Source organism: Lycorma delicatula, chromosome 13 (genome assembly GCF_047948215.1).
Source record: "Lycorma delicatula isolate Av1 chromosome 13, ASM4794821v1, whole genome shotgun sequence".
In the NCBI taxonomy this organism is placed as follows: Eukaryota; Metazoa; Arthropoda; class Insecta; order Hemiptera; family Fulgoridae; genus Lycorma; species Lycorma delicatula.
The window spans coordinates 11,435,480-11,455,438 of NC_134467.1; the positions used below are offsets into that span (position 1 = coordinate 11,435,480).

Genomic DNA, 19,959 nt, shown 5'->3' on the forward strand with positions numbered 1-19,959 from the left:
TACTTTTTTTTTCATTAAACCGCGTTTGGGCATAAACCCATCTTCAATAATGTTTTTTTATAAATTTTACTTTTTTACATTTACATAATAGGTAACATTATTGTGTAAAAAAGTAAAATTTATAAAAAAACATTACTTAAGATGGGCTTATGCCCAAAAGCGCTTTAATGAAAAAAAGTAAGGTAAAAAATGTTCTTTAATTCTGTACTTTGTGGAATGGCTGAATAAGTTTTATATTGTATAATTAGCTAGATTTTACATGCAGAGGAGATATGGACTACAGAAAATTTAATTTAAATAAATTAATATATATATATATATAGAGAGAGAGAGAGAGAGCTTTGTATTGTATCTTTTTCATTTCAATTACTGATACTAAATAAACTAACATTATTTTGATAGATACGTAATAGTCAAACTATCAGGTATTTTCTTCTGAAAGCCTATTCCATTTGTAACTTTATCAACTTGTCTGAATTTCAACTTTATTCTGTTTTACCATATTTAAAAATAAATCTCTATTTCCCCAACTTTTGTTGCAACAAAGCACTTTCTCCTTATAATTTTTTTCTTCTAATATTTACTTTGCTTTCTGATGTTAATCACTTTTTTATATGTTACATAAATTTAATCCTTTTAACTGTTAAATTACAGCACATCTCCCCATGCGAAGGCTTTATATTTTTTTGGATATTCCACTGCTTGCTCATTATAAAAAAAATTATTTTTGCAAACAGAATGCTTATTTGTTAAAATTCATTTAACACTGAAGAGAATTGTGTTTTGATTATTGATACCAGCACCTAATCTGGCATTAGTATAAACTGGTAAATTACTTTTGCCATATTCAGTATCTTCAAAGAATAAATCTGTTACCAAAATTGGTAAGTACTCGCTACTTTTTTATCATCTCAAAGGATTTTTTCAAATTATAAATTTAAAAATATACAAACGAAAAATCAACCTAGAAATTATAAATGCAAAAATGTATTACATCAAGTAATGAAGTTAAAACGTATAGCTAGTCTTATTATATGCTTGAGAAAAATATAAAAATTCAAATGATTTCATTGATTTGCAGCAATGAGCAGGAAAATGTAAAAAAAATATTGTTGTAATGAACAGCATGTGTTGCCTAATGGCAAACAACTCTAATTTATTTACAGCAGCGGTAGGTTAATATTAAACTTTTGTCTCGTTTCAATTTCTTTGCGATCTGTGAATTTAGACTATTTAATATTTCTTCATATGTAATCTTTAATTTCAGATAAAAGAACACAACATGATTAGCCAATTTTTTTATTTTAATTTTCCCCTTGAATCGTTACTTAATTTTTAGATTTTTTTTTCAAATTTATTTTTGCCTGTTCTATATTACTTAAAAAGCAGCAAGATAAACCATATCCACATCTTATTTGTTTCTACAGTTGAATCTTACCTTTGTTGGATTTCTGCTCTTATCACAACTTTTCCTTCTCATTTTTCTTAATCATACACTCTTAAAGTTATCAATAGTTTATTTAATTTTAAAATAAATATAAAGTAAGATTTTTTAATTAATCGTTAATATTTATTTACTACTTACTGAAAAAAAATATTATTTCAGCCTTTGGAAGGCTTGGCTAAAATGGTAAACTCTACTTTCATACATCCTGATGTTTCTAAATCTCCTGGAATAATGAAGTTTTAAGGATAAAATAGCAACAGATAAAAAGAATAAGTTAAATAAACTGTCTTTTATTTTTATAAATATTCAATGCAGTTTCGTCCCCAAGGTGTTGTCATTTATTTGACCGTATCAGTAAATGTAACATATCTTTACACAAAATGATTAAAGTGTAGGTAAAAAAATCGTTATCTCTTATTTGGAATAGACTAAAGATATCTTATTCAGAAGCCGGCATGAAATAAATTTACATAAAACTATACAGTTTAGATATCTTTCCTAACACGTTATATGTAGGTTACAGAAGACATCTGGAGTTTTTAAATTATTTATCGTAATGCTTTCCAGTAGTAAAACTAAAAAAAAAAAAATTTTTTTTTTGTACTAAACTGGATTATTTTTTAACATTTTCAACTATTTATTGTTCACGAAAATTTAAATATAACATTGATTTTTATATTCTAAATTTATATTAGACTGTAAAATGGTATGAAAAAGAAAGTAATACCAGTATACCACATCAGCATTGGTTTTTTTTTTTAATAAAATGTATTTTTTAAGGCAGAGTGAAATTTTTTCTCAGTATTTTACATTAATTTGTATACAACCCTTGTTAGAAACTGGATGCATTATCTTTACGTTGATAAAAATTAAATGAAAAGAACATTTTTTAAACAATTTGTTTATTTTTTTTAATTTTAGCATTTCAGCTACATTTTTTAATAAAAATTTGCAGTGAAATCATTTTAAAAAAAAAGTAATTTTATATTTATTCAATTTTTATATATAAAAAGTACCTAATTACAAATTTCTTGGAAGATCTTGGGTAAAAATATTTTATACACCTTCTTGGATTCAAGATAAAATAAGATTTTGTCAAACTTTTTTCCTATTTATATTTGCATAATTAACGGCTGCCCTTGTGCCGACTACTTCACTTAACTAGCTTGCTACATTAAAAGTTTATATCGGTGAATCATAACATTTTTAAGAATATCACACTTTGTTTTCAGAAAATAAAACTTGTTCTTTATATTTTTTCAAAAGTTATGAGTAAATAAACAAATGTTTAATGGATTTACATTGTGAATCCATCAGTCACTTTAAAGCCTAGTAAAAATTAACAAAGAAATGCTGTCTAACCTTTCTGTTAGTTAAAATTATTATTTACTAGTCATGTATACTGTAATGTACTTTCAATACACATTAATGCCTTAACTCTGATAATCAGTAACTCTACTAATGAGGATTCCCTTTGTTCTGTTTAAACATAAAAATGTCAGTTAATTAAGAATTATTTTTGGATAGGTTTTATTTATTTCTCGTGTTTAAAATTATTCTTTGTATGGAATTATTAAGGTGACAAATAGCTCACTAATAGTATTATTATTGTAGCACTGTTATTATTGTATATCTGTGTTAATGACTGTTATTATTGTATATCTGTGTTAATGACAAAATTTCTGCCATATCATATGTTAATTTTATTTTTGATTCATCACGATCTAATGTATAAATATATATATATATATTAATTTGTAAATATTTAAACTAATATATTAATTAAATTATATTTATTTATTGTAACAAAAATAAATTAGTAAAATTATTATTTATTAATTATAAAATAAATAGTTTCTACAATTGATTAAACTATTTACTTCAATAATGTTGTAAAATATAAATATAGCCGACTCCCTCTTAATTGGTTCATTGCCGACTGAAACCTTGGGTCGATTAATCCAGAAATACATACTAAAACTAGATTTTTATTGCCTAACCGGTCATTTACCTATGAGACGTGTATCACATTTTTATGCAAATTAAGTTGAAACCTATATTACGGTATTCGCTCTTCAATAGTTTTGGTTCAAGATATGGTTGCACAGATAGTTTTAGAATTCAAAATGTGTTGTGTTGATGACAAATAGACTTTATTACATTGAATTAAAGTGCCAAAAGAATTTTGGTTTAGTTTTTAGTTATGTTATAATGAATTAACTAGACTGAGTTTTTGTACTTTTCCTTCATGATCATATAGTTGCTTTTGACTTCCAGTAGCTTAAACTGGGTGGCCCATAAGTCTCGACAGGGTTGAAAAAGTTAATTTTTGTTTGTTAATATTTCTTTATTTATGATCACAATAAAGAACACTCGTGAAGATTACTTATTACTATGAACAGAAAATTAGATCTTTTAAATCTTTTTCATTTTCGGCCTCATAAACTGATTCCATGGCATGTTCCATGACAGTTGTTAGTCAGTGTCTGTAGTGCCCCCCTAATTTCTACAAAAATAGTTTACTGTAGCTGTGGAATTGACTGGGTTTTTCAAAATACCCTTTCTTTTAGATTCCCCATAAGAAGTTGGGGACTGTTAGAATAAATTTGTAGATCGTCGTGGCCAATCTGCTGCAGATCATCTGGAAGTTATTAATTCATCAAAAATATTTTGTATAAGAAGAATAGTCTGATGATGTTATCAATATGAAACCGTGCATTTAAGACAGTACAATAATTCTTGCTGTTTGTTAACTCTTGGACTTTTGGTACTCCAAATTCTATAGTTCTGAATCTTTACAAACCATTCAGGTGCACTTGAGCCTCATCGCATGTAATCAGATGGTGAATAAAACTGTTTTTTTCGCTTGCAAATTTTTGAAATTGGACTGTATAATTTAGCAGTCAGAGATAATGTTAAGGTTTTATTTCTTCTATCAGTTGAATCTTGTTTGGGAAAAGGTGCAACCCATGGAAAATGCATTGTATTGACGTACAAGAGATATGAATTTAAGTAGCCGATTTCTGGTTTTCTTCAACATTCTATTGTACATGTACCACATTTCCTTCTGTCCTAGCTGACTATGATCTCCTGATATGTGGAAGGTCAGTTACAGAACTCTGTTGCTGGAAACGATCCATTAAGCAATGAATCATTGATTCTGAGCGCACAAAGCTAATATTAAAATGGTGACTGTAAGCTTGCTGCGTTCTCGGGATTGAATATTTTTTTGGTAGGTTGTAGGGTTATGAATGTTTTCATGGTTAATTTTCAGACAACTGACCTCAACTTTTAAAACAAAAGGAAAAAAAAAGAAAAATCAAGAAAGTTATTACTAGAACTTCCCTTTGTGATTTAAGGGCCACCTATTAATATAACATTAAAATATTTGTTATGTTGCTGATAAGTGTAAAAGCACATTTCATATAGAAATCTGTGTTTCTTTTCTAATTAGTATTAATATTGAAAAAAAATTCTGAAGAGTTTTAAATTTAATGATAGTTTTAATATTTATTGTTTATATATATATATATATATATATATATATATATGAACCTCACTATTTGGCATAATATGTTATATACAATTTTGCTGTCGAGTCCCAATTGTGTGCCTTAACAATGTATCATGGTATTAGAGAGTAGTGGTATTGCCACATCGAAAATGTGGCAAAATAAATCAATTAAAAAAAATCTACTTTTAGGGTACTCAAAGCATCATATTCTACACATATTTTTAAAAAGCATTTTCAGAAATATTATTCTGCATAATTAAAAATATTTACAAATGAATAAATGTTATAAGTATTTTATGTTGTAATATTTCCTTCATCATAGTTGTTGAAAATTAAAATTTTATCTATAGATTTTGGTACTTGCATATTAACACCACCGCAGCTACAGTTTTATTTAAAAACAAAGTAGTCAATCGGATTTCGGTGGAAAATGGGCCGATAGAGTTTAACATAAATTGAAAACAGTCTCTTTATTAACAGGAGTGGTAATAAATTAACACAGGAGTGTTAACTAATTAACAGGAGTGTTTTGATTGTTTAAATAATAAATAATTGCAATAATTACTGAATTTATTAAATAAGTACTCAAAAAATTACGGTGTTAATTAGTCACCAAGGTTATCGAGTGAAGCGAGCGTAGATTAAGTTTGGTTAAATTATATTTATAAAATAAATAAATATAAATAACCATTTATTAAAATTAATAAAGAGACTGTTCATTTTCCACTGAAATCCGATTGACTACTTTGTTTTTAACTAAAGCTGTAGCTGCGGTGCTGTTAATACGTAAGTACCTAGATTTCTTATTTCTAATGGATCAGCTGTTAATTTCTCTTAACTGAATTTTATGTAAAGTATAAAGTATACCATTTTTTTTCTAGCTTGTAAAGCAGTCTGTTGACTTATGGTACCAAAAACTTCTCAATTTTCAGTTTTGAAACTTATAATTAATGTCCTTTACGTTAATAACTATAATTAATCGACCTTACTTTTTGACACTCGTGCAAAAACTGTAACCACGGCATATCAATTTTTTAATTCACATTTTTTTGAATGCCTATAAAATTTTTTGTTTTGTTTCACTCTTGTAACCAATTGTTGGTGTGCCATTTCACATATAAATTTTGTGGTTCTCCTTTTTTATATTCTCTAATATTTTGTTGTCATTTTTGCTGTATATGAGAAAAATATTTTTGTTTTGTAATACTTATTTTGATAAAAAAAAGACTTACCTATTTTTAAAAGGAACTTAAATGTAGTTAATAACACCTTACTCACAGATTAATGTGATTCATTTTACAGATGTTATAAAATTCAAGTGAAATCTAGACCTGTTAAGAGGGAGTCCAGAATGTGTACATAAATATAAAATTATTTATATATATATAAAGTATGTTACCACTTAACTCGTTAGTGTATATACAATTAATAAATTCATAAAGTGCTTTTCTTGTTAAAAAATATTTAAAAAAATAAATAAATAACTCAGAATTATAAATTTTATTTATCGTGCTAATATTATTATAAATATTATTCTGTTTGTGTTCTTTTCACTATAGAATGTAAGTTATTTTAATTTTTAGAGATCAGGAATTAATAAGAGTACTAAATTTGATGGAGTAAATATATTAGACCAGGACAGCACCAGATTTTTAACAAATCAAATGTAGTTTCCTCATACATTTATGTTTTTATGTATTTAACATCACATGATCAATATTGTGCATACAAAGTTTTAAATTGTAGTTTAATAATTTAGCAATATTGTTTTTTTATGTTAACAGCATGAGATTTTGTATACGTGTTAAAAATGTTTAGCTTTTAAAAAAATTACTGATGTGTTTACACCCGTCTTCAATTGGAAAAAAAATATCAGGTATAATAAAGTAAGTTTCCTTAGTTAGTAATTTTTTTTTTGTCTTCAGTCATTTGACTAGTTTGATGCAGTTCTCCAAGATTCCCTATCAAATGCCAATCATTTCATTTTGGCATACTCCCTGCAGCCTATATTCCTAACAATTTGTTTTACGTATTCTAAATGTTGCCTGCCTGCACAATTTTTCCCATCTACCTGTCTCTTCAGTATTAAAGCGACTATTCCAGGATGCCTTAATATGTGGTCTATTTGTCTCTTCTTTCTTAGTTACTAATCAGGAAACACTTAACCTTACTACAAAAAAAAAATTCAACAAACAATTTTTTTTTAATATTATTAAATAAACATCAGAGTTAGTGTTAAAACCGACATATATTTGTCCTTATAGATTTGTGGTAGTATTTCTGTACTGAATTATATAATATTTTCTAATAAAATCAGATCATTTGGATTTGAGAAAGTATAATTTCTTTGACAATCCCCTAGAATGAAAAATCACATGAACATGGTGGCTATTTGCTTGGTTTTTGCTGTCCTGTACATTCAGGTTGACTGAGGTAGTCTCTAATTTGACCACATTGAGAAGGTATCCTGTTTTGCTGCCAAACTTTGGGTGATGTCTCTGACATTTGATTGGTAGCAGTCATGAATAAAGAACGTGAAAATAAAAATGATATGAATCAGCTGTTATATTTCCACAGAAAAAAATAATTACTCGATACTCCTTTATTTTGTAATCCCACACTCTACATAAACTGAAGCTATTATTTCTCCTTCATAATAATACACGGTTTTTTCATCCGATCAATAAACAAGATTTTGATGGTCAATTAGGCTGTTCAATTTGTAACGTGCTTCATCAATAATTTTTTTTCATTAAAACGTAATGGAAAGTTATTTTTAATTTTCAGAACATTATCCTGTCTAATTTCCGATTAAAAGTTCATCCTACAATTCCTTTTTCAAAAATAGGTCGCATACGCTACACTTTTAAACCGGATAGATCCATTAGCTTGATTTTCCTGAGCGAGTAAGAGTTGAACAGATATTAAATAATTTTACTTTGTGTGATCCAACCTATCCTTATAAAAGGAATTACTCGTGAATTTTTAAATTAATTATGTAAGCAGTTAGTAATGAATGAACGATTGATTTTATTTCTCGCAAAATAATTTACATCAATCTTAATATTATTTTACAGAATTTGAAGTCGTATCCAAAAGGAATATTTACATATTTTTTTGTACACTACCTTAAGATCGATCAGTTGACTTATTAAAGCTAACGGATAGAACGAAGATGAAGAAATTAGGTAGGTACTCCTACCTAATCTATCCTACCCCCTTCGTTTTATAATTAAATTTTGCACTCATTAAGATGCAGAATAAAACAAAAATTCGATTGAAGAGTACTAAATTAGATTAAGACTATCGCTAGATAATTTATAACTAAATATTTTAATCACGTGTCAGTTGAAACTAGAATATAGGCGAGAAAAATATTTCAATATCATTACTATGCCCTTTTAAAAACACGTGGCTTACCTAATGTGTTATACAAGGGGGCACTGTCCTGAAATACAGGGAGCCACATACATAAAATCTGCAGTATATTTCTTTGTGGGGTCTTGGAGCAGGAAGTATACCCCTCGATCTCAAATTATAATTGCTGTTTATATAATTGTTAAAATATTACAACTTAATAAATGTATAAATATCTTGGTGGAAGGAACCCTCCTCTCTCTAAAAAATAGTGAGGGATGAGTATTGTATTTTTTTATCTGTTGTCTCCATTATAATAAATCTGATCTAACATAAGCGATTTAATTTTTGAGATATAAGCGCCTACTTATTCCACAATCCTGCACTGAAGGACTGTAATCAAATTATTGAGAAATAGTGGATATTTGTATAAAATGTTTATTTTATTCATGTACTTTCTTTAACTTTGTATTTTTAATTTAAATTTATTACGGTATGAGTTATGGAAGCTTTATAGTGTATTATCACTTAAATATGCTTGGATGAAAAGATAAGGTTTTCTTTTCTTTTATTTTTTTAAAAATTAATATATAAAACGTTATTTGTCTTGTTTCATTTTCAGATGACTATTAATGACTTTTATTACATAAAAACTAATCATAAACAGAAGTTTATATGTATCAATTAATGGTGAGGTCGACAAGATATTTAGATTACATTTCATCACAGTTTTAAGAGATGCGTGCGTTACAACACTGCTAATCCTTCTTTATTCTTATGTAATCTCTAACTTGGTTGTTTAATTTGACAGTTTGATCCATATCACACTCTACGATTATCGTCTTAAACATTACTATCAAAGCCTTGTAATTAAAAATTTTACCGAATAGTTTTTTTAACAGAAATATACGAATAAAAGTGGAAGTATGTAAAATAAGAATAAAAGTCTGGTTCTGCTGAACATTCAGTACTGTTTTTATAAAATGAGGTGTTCTAGATTAAGTTCCTGTGTTTTACTCTTTTTTATTTTGCGAAAATATACATTATTAGTACTATTATTACTTTCACGTAAGCAGTTCACAGTTATCTTGTACACAAGCCGATACAGTATTTTGTCTCAAACAGTGATTTATTATTTTTAGCTATATTAATCAGCATAATCGTATCGCCGTGTATTTCTTATTATCATTAATAAACACACCGTTTGTAATTAATTCAGTTAAGCAATAATTTATTATTATTTACCAATAATTAATATTTTATGTACAAATTGTATTATAATGTAACAAATACAGTTATAAATATGTAAAATAAGATTATTTTGCATTAATGTATTACGTATTAAAATATGATATTTATAAACCGTTTTACAATTTAAAATAAACAAATTTTTTATGGTTTGGTTTTATTAGTTAATCTGTATTATTATTAAGTTGACAAATATAAAGAGAAATATATCGCATTCATTTATCAATATTTTTTCTTTTCTTATTATTCATACCTAAAACTTATAAAAAAAAGTTGGCAAACTACTGCATAATTTTTCAGGCTAAACAGGGTCAAAAAATAATCTGTAAAACAAAACCTTTTACAAATTTGTAAAAAAAAAATTGCCTTAAAAAGCCATTATATGTTCTTGCACAATTTTTCCATAAAGACCGATATATAACTGATGAAAAGTAAGATAAAATAGTTAAAAAAAAGTAGTTTTTAAATTATTTTATTATCAGTTACTGGCAATTTCAGGCAACAGTCTATTTCTGAAGCAGTCTATTTCAATCATTCTTCTACTCTTTCAATGGGTTTTCTTTTTTCTGTTTATCCTCCAGAACTTAAGGTATTACTTGTAGTGTAGGTAGGTATGTAGTGCATCACCCTCAGGTGGACTTTTACTGAGATGTATGGTTAATTGAAACCAGATCAAAAAACACTGGTATCCATGATCTATAGTATTCTAGTCCATATAAAAGTAACTGCCTTTCACTAGGATTAGAACTCTAGACTAAAAAAAAAGGGGATAATTTTAAGTAAAACATTTATGAGTACTTTCCCACCTATAGTGGCGATTTATGCTGGAAAAGTTATTTAAGTTTTGTGCCTTGAAAATATTTTTTTATAAAAATTAAATTTAAATTTACTGTAAATAAATCTACAAAAACTTTTGTATTCAGATGCTTTCAAATCCAAAAAATTGATTTTTGTCTGACATTTGTGCATTATGCATGTTGTCCTGTATAACCGTGGAGCTTGTTGACAGACTGAACTTGGTAGACTGGTACTACTACTTTCTGGGGGAAAGAATATATTAAAATTTTTAATAGATAGGAAAAACGGGTGGGGGTATTTTGGTCGAAATATTTCAAATCTTTACTGGAGCACTTAACCAAAAACCTTTCTTAAAATAGTTATTACCAAAAATTTTTTGGTGATCGTTACTTCTCAACAAAAACAAAATTACCCAAACATTTTCCCCCTTCTTAGAAAATTACAACTTTCCAACGATTTTACCTTTTAGCTGTAACTTTCTCATTTTAATTGTCACCAGTTAGGGAATTAACTCTTTCTAATAAAATAAAATTTTTGCATTCAAATTGCAATCATTAAAATAACACCCTGGTGCATGAGCCTCCAAATTTCCAAAAAAGTTGGAAATTTATTTTTTAAATTGTAAATAATTGTTTTTAATATGTCATTAAATAACTTAACATTTTTGGTTTTTTTAACAATCATATGTTATTTGTAGATGTAAATAGAGCATGAAATGCTCTAAATTGCTTAACTTGTCAGGAGTACCCAGAAACTTTAACAGTTTTTATTTCTCTGGTTTTTAAGCATATTTAATTTTTTTAAATGTAGGGACTTTTTATTGTGCATGAGCTAAGGGTGTCTACATTTTTTTTTTACTTTACTACTCTAAATTTTCCTAATTAACTTTCTTGAACTTTCACACAAAATAATTTTAGAATGACAACACACTACCGTAAAACAATCTAACACTTAAAGCGACAACTTGAGAATACGATTTATGTTTTACTTTCCCTTCTACTACTATAGCTTTAGAAGGTAAAGTATTGCAATCTGTTCAGTTTGGGCATATGCAGTTCTCTGGATCTTTACGTTTTGACACGTAAGAAACCAAAAAACCAGATGGAAATTGTTCAGAACTTAATTATTAAGAAAAAAATTTGATGAGTACATTTTCACTAGCCTAATATACATTAGTAATCTGGTCAGCAAGCTACAAGTGATTCTGCAGTTTCGACTATGTTAGAAGACAATTTTAAATGCACATGAAACCATAACACAATTTTGGACAATTTGTAAACAATAATTATGTTTCATCAATAAAACAAATCTTTTATTTAAACATATTAATTAGGTAATTGTAATATTTCTATTGCCACTGTGTAAATTGTGGATGTTCAAACTGAAACCATACTGTTTTCATTTGAAACATTTTTTGTACATTCCAGTTGTATGTTACATTCCAAAAGTATGTTACAGCAAGATATATGAAGCTTAGAATTGACAGTAGGAGTATATCATCCAGGGAGGTCACAGGCATTAGGAACTGGATACTTAAAGCTTAGATAGAAAAACTCAATGGAGAAACTGGACTATAAGTCCAATAAGCAAAATATGCTACAAACAAGAAACTATTTTGAAATTGTTTTTGTAGTTTTAATTTTATATTTTTTTTTACTAATTATTTTTAAATTTGTTTTTGATTACATCACTTTATTTTCAGAAATTATTACATCACTTTTTTAATATGTAGAATTTCCATTTTGAGAAGAAAGGTCTACAAACACATATGAAATTAAAATTGTTTTTTTTTTTTACAAGATTTTTTATTTTACTATTATATTTCTCAACAATATCCATAATAAAATACTGTTTTATAAAATCTTATGGTCCATTCAGAATCTGAATAATCAATATTCTCAGATGTTGGTATACTTCAGTACATAAATACCAGTTACAATTACAATTGGGAGGAAATCTGGAAAAATTAAATTTTTTTCTTAGGTCAACCACTTGGAACACACTCAGCTAGCTTCCTGGATCCACATCTTGTTCAGGCTGAAAATAAATTTATATAAATTACAATTTTCATCCTTGTGTAATAAAAAAATAAAAAAAATAGCTACAGCCATTTTTTTGACAAAAAAGAAACAACTGAACCAGTTAACATAAAAAAAATATTTTTAGTGTTAGTCTTGTACAGTGGTTTTAAATTACTGCCATAAGATACTCTTATGGCAGTTATCTTTTTTAATGATTTATCAAAGTCTTATAGTGACATTTGCTGGGTTAATGAGTTTTAACAAGAAAAAATTTTTGATTCCAGATTATTGATAGCAAAAATAACAAAAAATCAGGATCTTTGCAAATTACAAAATTTTCAATCTCTTCAAGCCTTTTTTTTTTTAAATCTTAAATGGTTGAGTAATGCCAGAAAGTAATTTTGTCTGTTTTCATGTCCTCTCTTCAATTCTAGTATTGTAATTAGTGTCATTAAGAAATTCTCACCTAATTACCTGTGATTGTTGTATAATGTATTCTTTTAACAGTTAAGTGTCCCATTCATTAGCAACAGTGGTAGAGCTGCTACAGAAGATTTTTAGGTATTTTCTGTAAAAATACCTTAGGTTTTTTCTGTAAAAAAATCAAATAGAATAGCTGGAAGCAGGATAATCTAATTTTACAATTTAAGTATTGCAGAAAATACTTAAAGTACATTGTACTTAAAATCCTTATTCAGTTTAACCGAATAAGGTTATCTGCATCAAGGTTATCTAATTGCAGTATTATTTAATATGTTATTTAGACTTATATGTTATATATATGTTATTTAGTATTATTTAGGCTCCACGTAAACCTGTAGTCTAGAGTAAACCCTGTTTTAATTTAAATTTAATTTCTTTGTTAAACAAATACACAATTAGTTTTTACCAACCTTCTCTTTCACCCTTCCAACATTTGGCACAAAAGAAAAAACTACTGAAAAAACACCGCTTTCATATTCCTTCCAGCAACTAAACTAGAAAAGGAAACTAACAACAAGTTCCATACAAACACTGAGTAATACCTTCCACCAGAAGCGGAACTGCTGGAGCAACAGTGCTATCAGCCTCTAGTGCAGATTTATATGTGTGCATGTGCACAACAGCCAAACTACACTGCAGAATCTGAAGCTTAAAGAAACAATCCATAAAGTGGAAATATGTGGTGCAGCAGTTGTGTTTACATGCAAGCGGCCTCTGATTAAATTGCACAAGTCTCCAGTTTTTTGAAAGCCCTACCAGTATTTTTCTTATTTGGGCTGGTTTACATGCAACAACCATAAGGAAAACAGGGACAGAACGGGTAAATTAACAGATTTACATAAATTTATTTCTTGTAAATCAATTATTTACCATTGTATTATATTATTAAGTAACTAATTGTTCATTTAATATTGTTTAACTGTTTACATCTGGATGATTTCCAGATGTAAATTTTATTTTACTTAGGCACATATGTGTTATAATAAAGTACTTTAAATTTTGATGCCCAGCAAAAACTATTGAAGATAAATTGATGAAAATTTGTTAAGTGCACATGAAAGGAATTTGAAATCGAGTTAAGGCTTTAACAGTCGTATGACTGCAAATTAACCGTTATTTCAAGGTTATGATTTTTTCAAATACAATGGCCTATTTTTGACCCCACCCATGAAAATAGCTGAAAGGTTTCACACCACCCACAACCACCGCTACTATATGCATCCATTATATGCTATATGCATTTTTTTTGGTTTTGATGTGCATGTGTGAATGAATTTTTTGTTTGCAATGGTTTGTGTGAAACTATCGCTTGTACCTATTTGTGTGTGCTGTACCTAATTTCTTCAGCGGTTGAATTAACTCAATTGTGTAGGAAATTATCCTTTAAGGTATTTTTATTTAGAAATATCTTAATATCGTTTTTAATTTGTATTGTATCTAATTAAGATATGATATCTTCTATTCATTATGTTAAATATTTATAGCAGTAAATTCAGTTTAGTAGTGTATAAAATAAAGGTGAATTTTTGTAAGACCCTTTCTCAATTTATAAAACATTTACTAATGTTTTAGTAAACACGAAATCGGCAATAAATAACCTTGAAAGTTTAAGCGAAGTAGAAAACTGCATTAGTAAAAACCACAAATGTGCTTATTTTCAAGCCTGCCAGAAGAAACTAAAAAAATTTTGAAATAGAAAGCTACCTAAACGAAAAAAATATTAAGTCAGAAAATGACTAAATTTTACTTAAATTTACTTAAACCACTTATGTCAAATTTCAATATTTTAAAAATATTTTAGCTAAATGTATATTAATATTCTAATTTTTTCAATCTTAGGGTTGAGTGATCAAACGAACTGGGCTGGATCTGGAAGGTAGTATTTGTTCCATCAGAAATGATTATCATAGCATCATACATATATATATGTATACTGTCAAACTACATCCTATTGTTTCTAGTGGAGAATAACAAAACTAAATATACTTAAACCACTAAATTTTTATAACATTAATTTAAACTTTTTTTTAAACTTACCCAAGTCAAGTTTTCTGAAGGGTTGAGAAACTATATGTACAGACACAGAATGGAGTGGACTGGAGTGGACCAGACTGGATCTTGATCTGCAAAGGTAAAAATAGATGTTCCATCAGAAATGATGGAGGGAACTGCACCCTTCAATAATGCAATATATATACAAATATATATAAATAATTTAGTGATTAAATAATTGAAATTTGACATTTAAATAATATTTTTGATTACATTACATAATATTAAAATATTAGCTTTTATAGAAATATTTAAACAATTTTTTTTAAATAGTTATTTTTAAAAGTTTCTGCATTATATTTAGTAAAAAAATCAAATTTTCAAAAAATTATTAAGTTTGTACCCATCTGTACCTTTATTTCTGGCCCTACACCTCGAACTAAGAATTTTATTAACGTTGATCTTGTGGCTATTCACAAGATCAATTTCTCACAAGAGAAATAATTATGCATAAACGCATTCATTTATAATCCACCTTAATGACAGCCAGCGAGATTTGTAATTTCTTACCTCGTCAAGGTCAAAGATTTATACGTCGAACAAATTGTTTTATCTGATTCCTATATATCTCATTTAAAGCAGATATATAAAAATATATCGATTAAACGATTCGTTGTTTAAATTACAACAATTTTTGCTCCACTGGATGACACGTAATACCCAATCGAAAAAATACATGAGCCTAAAACAAAAATAAAATCTGTAGTGAAAGCATTGGATTATACGTATAAATTAGCTGAAAGGTCTAATATTTTTTCTGAGTGTGTCAATATCCGAGAGATGTGTATTCTCTACGTATTTGGGAATTCATTGTCTGACTTCACTGAACGGGACTACTGTGGCGCGCGCGCTTTATATTCATATACATAATTGTTCTGCGACGTAAATAACATTTTGTACATGTATTCTATTCAGTAACAAATTTATTTTAAAATAAATATAAAATAAGTAATGTTTTTCAAGTATTTCCGTTTGATCTCCAAGTACATTTTCGTGAGTTAACATAACATTTCTTCTGTAAGTAAATTAAAGCATAATCATTTTTAAAGATTTTAGTACGTAGCACAAGTGTCTACTTTGTACGAAGTAAAGGAAGTAATCATGAAAAATTACGGTATTCAGATTTCAACGGAATATCCATTTTGACCATCCTTGATCAATTTGACTAGTTTCGACGTGACGTCTGTACGTACGTACATTTTAATTAATTAAAACGTAATTAAAATTTTAATTAATGAAATATTTGGATCTTACAAGGCGAAGGTATATCGATCCCAAAAAAAAATTTACAATAAATCATAAAGTAGTATATGAATAAAAATCAGAAGTTTTTAGTGAAATAATTTTATAAATGCTCAGAAGTAGATATTTATAAATAAATTGACTTTTAATAAAAATTAGAATTAAGAGCCAAAAAACAAAAGCAAAACACCATATTTATAAAATTAACGTTTCTTTATAGATCTACCCAAGTATAATCTTTCAATAGATTATATTCTATTTAAACCTAAGGGAGATAGAGTTAATGTATAAGAAAAGTATAATGTTTTACTGAGCTTTGGCACCCCGTTGGTAATGTAATTGCATAAAAAAGATTTTAAAAGTATGTATCAGAGTTCTTTCGAAGCTGTTAATTCACATCAGTACTTCCCAAAAGATATTAAAGTGTAATTGCATTTAAATGCCGGGCAATTTAATGTATAATTTAATTTTATTTCTTCACATGAAACTATTCCAAAAGATTAAAAAAACATTTCCGTTGCCATGGCGACAGAAATACAGCAATTTTATCCTTAATGAATATTCTTAATTCACAATTTCACCCTCCCTTAATTTTCAAGGGAACTAGGACCTCTGTCAAAGGTTTAAAACTATCCCTGGTATAATAGGAATATATCCTATCCTATATACATTGTATATATACATATATATATATGCTGCTAGTTTGAAAGCAATGGGTCGGGGTTGTTCTCGTTTGACGCGATAATAGACAAACTTTATATTATAATACACGTATACATGTATTTCCAAATAACTGATCTACTCAGCCTAGTAACAACCCAGGGGCACCCTGTTTGTTACCAGTTGATTGTATGATTGGCCTAGCCTCCCACAAGTTGCTACATACCTCACCAATCTAGCCTCACACGTATTTATTTAATATCGTTTAATTAAATTTAATTCTATTTTTGTAGTTATTTGACTGATAAGGTGAACAAGTAAACGATGGTAAATTGATAGGTTGAAATTGTAATTGATTGTGTTTACAGAATGTTCTTTATTACTTTATGTTCACTAATAAATGTTGCAACATACAATCTAAAGCCAAACTATCATCAACATTCCATTTCTAATTATGACTGAATTGGATTCATTTTTTAGTGCAATTCAAGCAGATTTCGTAATTTGACTTTCAAAGTACGGCTGTCATCTTATAACACATCAAATTGTGTGCAAATGTTCTAATTGATCTTTAATTGATTTATCTTAATTATTATTTATAAAGTAAAACTAAATTATATAAATATTATATAGATACGTGTTAATGAAAATTACGAACCCAGATTCAATGTAGAGAAGAGAACTCCAAAATAATATTTTCATTCGATCATTATTATTATTATTATTATTATTGATCACCAATGAAGATTGAATTTGCTAAGCTGCAGTGTATTTATATTTATCACAATATTAGAACTTAAAATGTAGCTGATATTTCACATTTAATTATCTGGTCTATCTATTTTTATTTTTTGAAGTATCCGGCCCGGGGACCAAAAATTAATATACAGCAATTAGGTGTAATATATTGGTTGCGGTAATAGCATACGCTAAATAATTGCCGGATAAATAAACTTTTAAATTTATATCGAATCGTTAATTTTATATTAAATCACAATAGTTTCGTACCTTAATTAATACAAAATATATGTAAAACATATTGTCTACCTACAACAGATATAAAATTAGTAATATTGCTTAGCTCACAATTTAAAGTAAAATTTGAATTCATCAGTTATTTAATTGCTTAATAATACTTAAGCTCAGCTGGTTCATTATTAAAAAATAAGAAAACGAAAGGATGTTTAATATTAACAAGAGTATGAAGAAAACACATGAATCTGAACAGAAGGAAGGATATTAAGCCAGCGAGATGAAAACTATCGAGTCAGCACACGTTTAACAGAGTTCCAAAAATAAGTCAAGAGTGAAAAAAATGTAGAATCCAAGCCCGATTTAGATTTGTGAGAGACGTCAAATTCTTCGATCTCGTCAAGGTACATTTTTCTCAAGAGAATAACAAAATTTAATATCCTGATACCGTATCTATCAAGAAATAAAATACTTTATACGTCGAACAATTTTTTTTTTTTACAAATTCCTATGTATCTCATTTAAAACACTTTGTCTTATAATCAATTTAAATTGGACTAATTAGAATAAAAAAAAGTATTATATAGCGTAAACTATTCGTTATTTAAATTACAGTTGATTCTTGCTCCAGCGGATGACTGATCCCATTTGTTATAAGAATTTCGTGCACGTAGTACACACAACTATTTTCCGAATACCCGACGGGGATGGGTGATTTTTCTGTGAGTGAGCACAGACGTTAGCGTTCTCTGTTTTCGAATTTTGTTGAGTTTCTCTTTTATGTGTCGCCGTTTATTTGTGTTATTGGTCGTTGTTTTTTGTTATTTTGTTAGTTTCGTTAAGTTTTCTTTCGTTTTGTGTTAACTCATTCGTTTAAGTTAGTGCCGCATTGATCAGCACACTTTGCGGACTAATTTTATTAGTAGTCGGGTTTGCAGTTTGACGTTCTGTTTATGTTTATTGCATTTTCATTGCTTATTATATTAATCTGTTTATTTTTGTTTTTATATTAGTTGGCCTACGGTTGTCAGGGGTTCTTTACTTACCACAGCCGATTGGTTTGTTTACATTCGAATTATAGAATTTACTTAGTCGAATTCTCGGACTTATAGAAATTTAATCAATTTTTTTTTGTAATTTTTTTTTCTGTTGTTGGTGATCTCATGACTGAACCAGAAAGGTCCGGGGTACGACCCCGCTCATGGAGAGTGCGTTTAACCCCAGTGTGGAGACAGCGATCCGGTAGAAGCAGAGTGTTAAGGTTGTCCGCGACAGTTTATCGGGGGCAGTGAAACAGACAGTGCCGGTCAGTGCTGACCGTGTGTCACACGTTAACGTTAAAACGTTTTTCCTTCCAAAAAAAAAAAAAATAAGAAAAATATATTATAATTCAGAAAACGCCCATCCTCGGGGCCAACTCTAGCCTTTCTTCACTTTCTTATCGTATCTAGCTAGCTTCCACGGTACTCCACTCGGAACCTACAAGAACTAATCGGCTGAAGTGTTTACTTCCCATTTCCTTGATAAAGTTACAGTAGTTATCTACATCCTTATGTAAAATAAAATTGGTGTGTTTTATTGTTTACTTGTCTTTCATCGTTTGTTACGTTCATTCATTTTTCCGTCTTCATGACTAAATATATTTAAAACGTAACACTTCCCAATATATTAAAATAAATGTTCAATATTTATAAACAACTTTTTTATTTCCTTGTACGAAGTAAAGGAAGTATTTTGATAGCAAAAAATTTCGATTTCAGGATTTCAACGAAAATATTCATTTTGACTAGTTTCGGCGTGATATTTGTACGTATGTATGTATGTACGCATGTATCGCGCATAACTCAAAAACGATTAGCCGTAGAATGTTGAAATTTTGGATTTAGAACTGTTGTAACGTGCAATTGTACACCTCCCTCCTTTTGATTGCAATTGACTGAACCAAAAGTGTACAAAAAAGTCTAAAATCAAAAAAAAATATTGGATTTGAAGTTTTTCTTAACTGTAGTAATAAGCCCTCATCGAGAGCTTTTCAAAGATATATCATAAGTTGTACTTATTTTCATCGGTTCTAAAGTTGTAGCCAAATAAAATTTTAATTAATGAAATATATGGATCTTACAAGAGAAAGGGACATCGATTCGAATCAGACTTAATCTCTTTTT

At 28.1% G+C, this 19,959-nt stretch overlaps 1 long non-coding RNA gene across 1 annotated transcript; it reads right to left on the reverse strand.

Annotated features, from left to right (window-relative positions):
• Positions 1-12,220: 12,220 nt before the first annotated feature.
• Positions 12,221-17,887, reverse strand: LOC142333963 (uncharacterized). Its single transcript, XR_012758759.1, has 3 exons — positions 17,481-17,887; positions 14,906-14,991; positions 12,221-12,401 (listed from the first exon to the last, which is right to left on the reverse strand). It is a non-coding gene; the product is annotated as an uncharacterized LOC142333963 (long non-coding RNA).
• Positions 17,888-19,959: the final 2,072 nt, after the last annotated feature.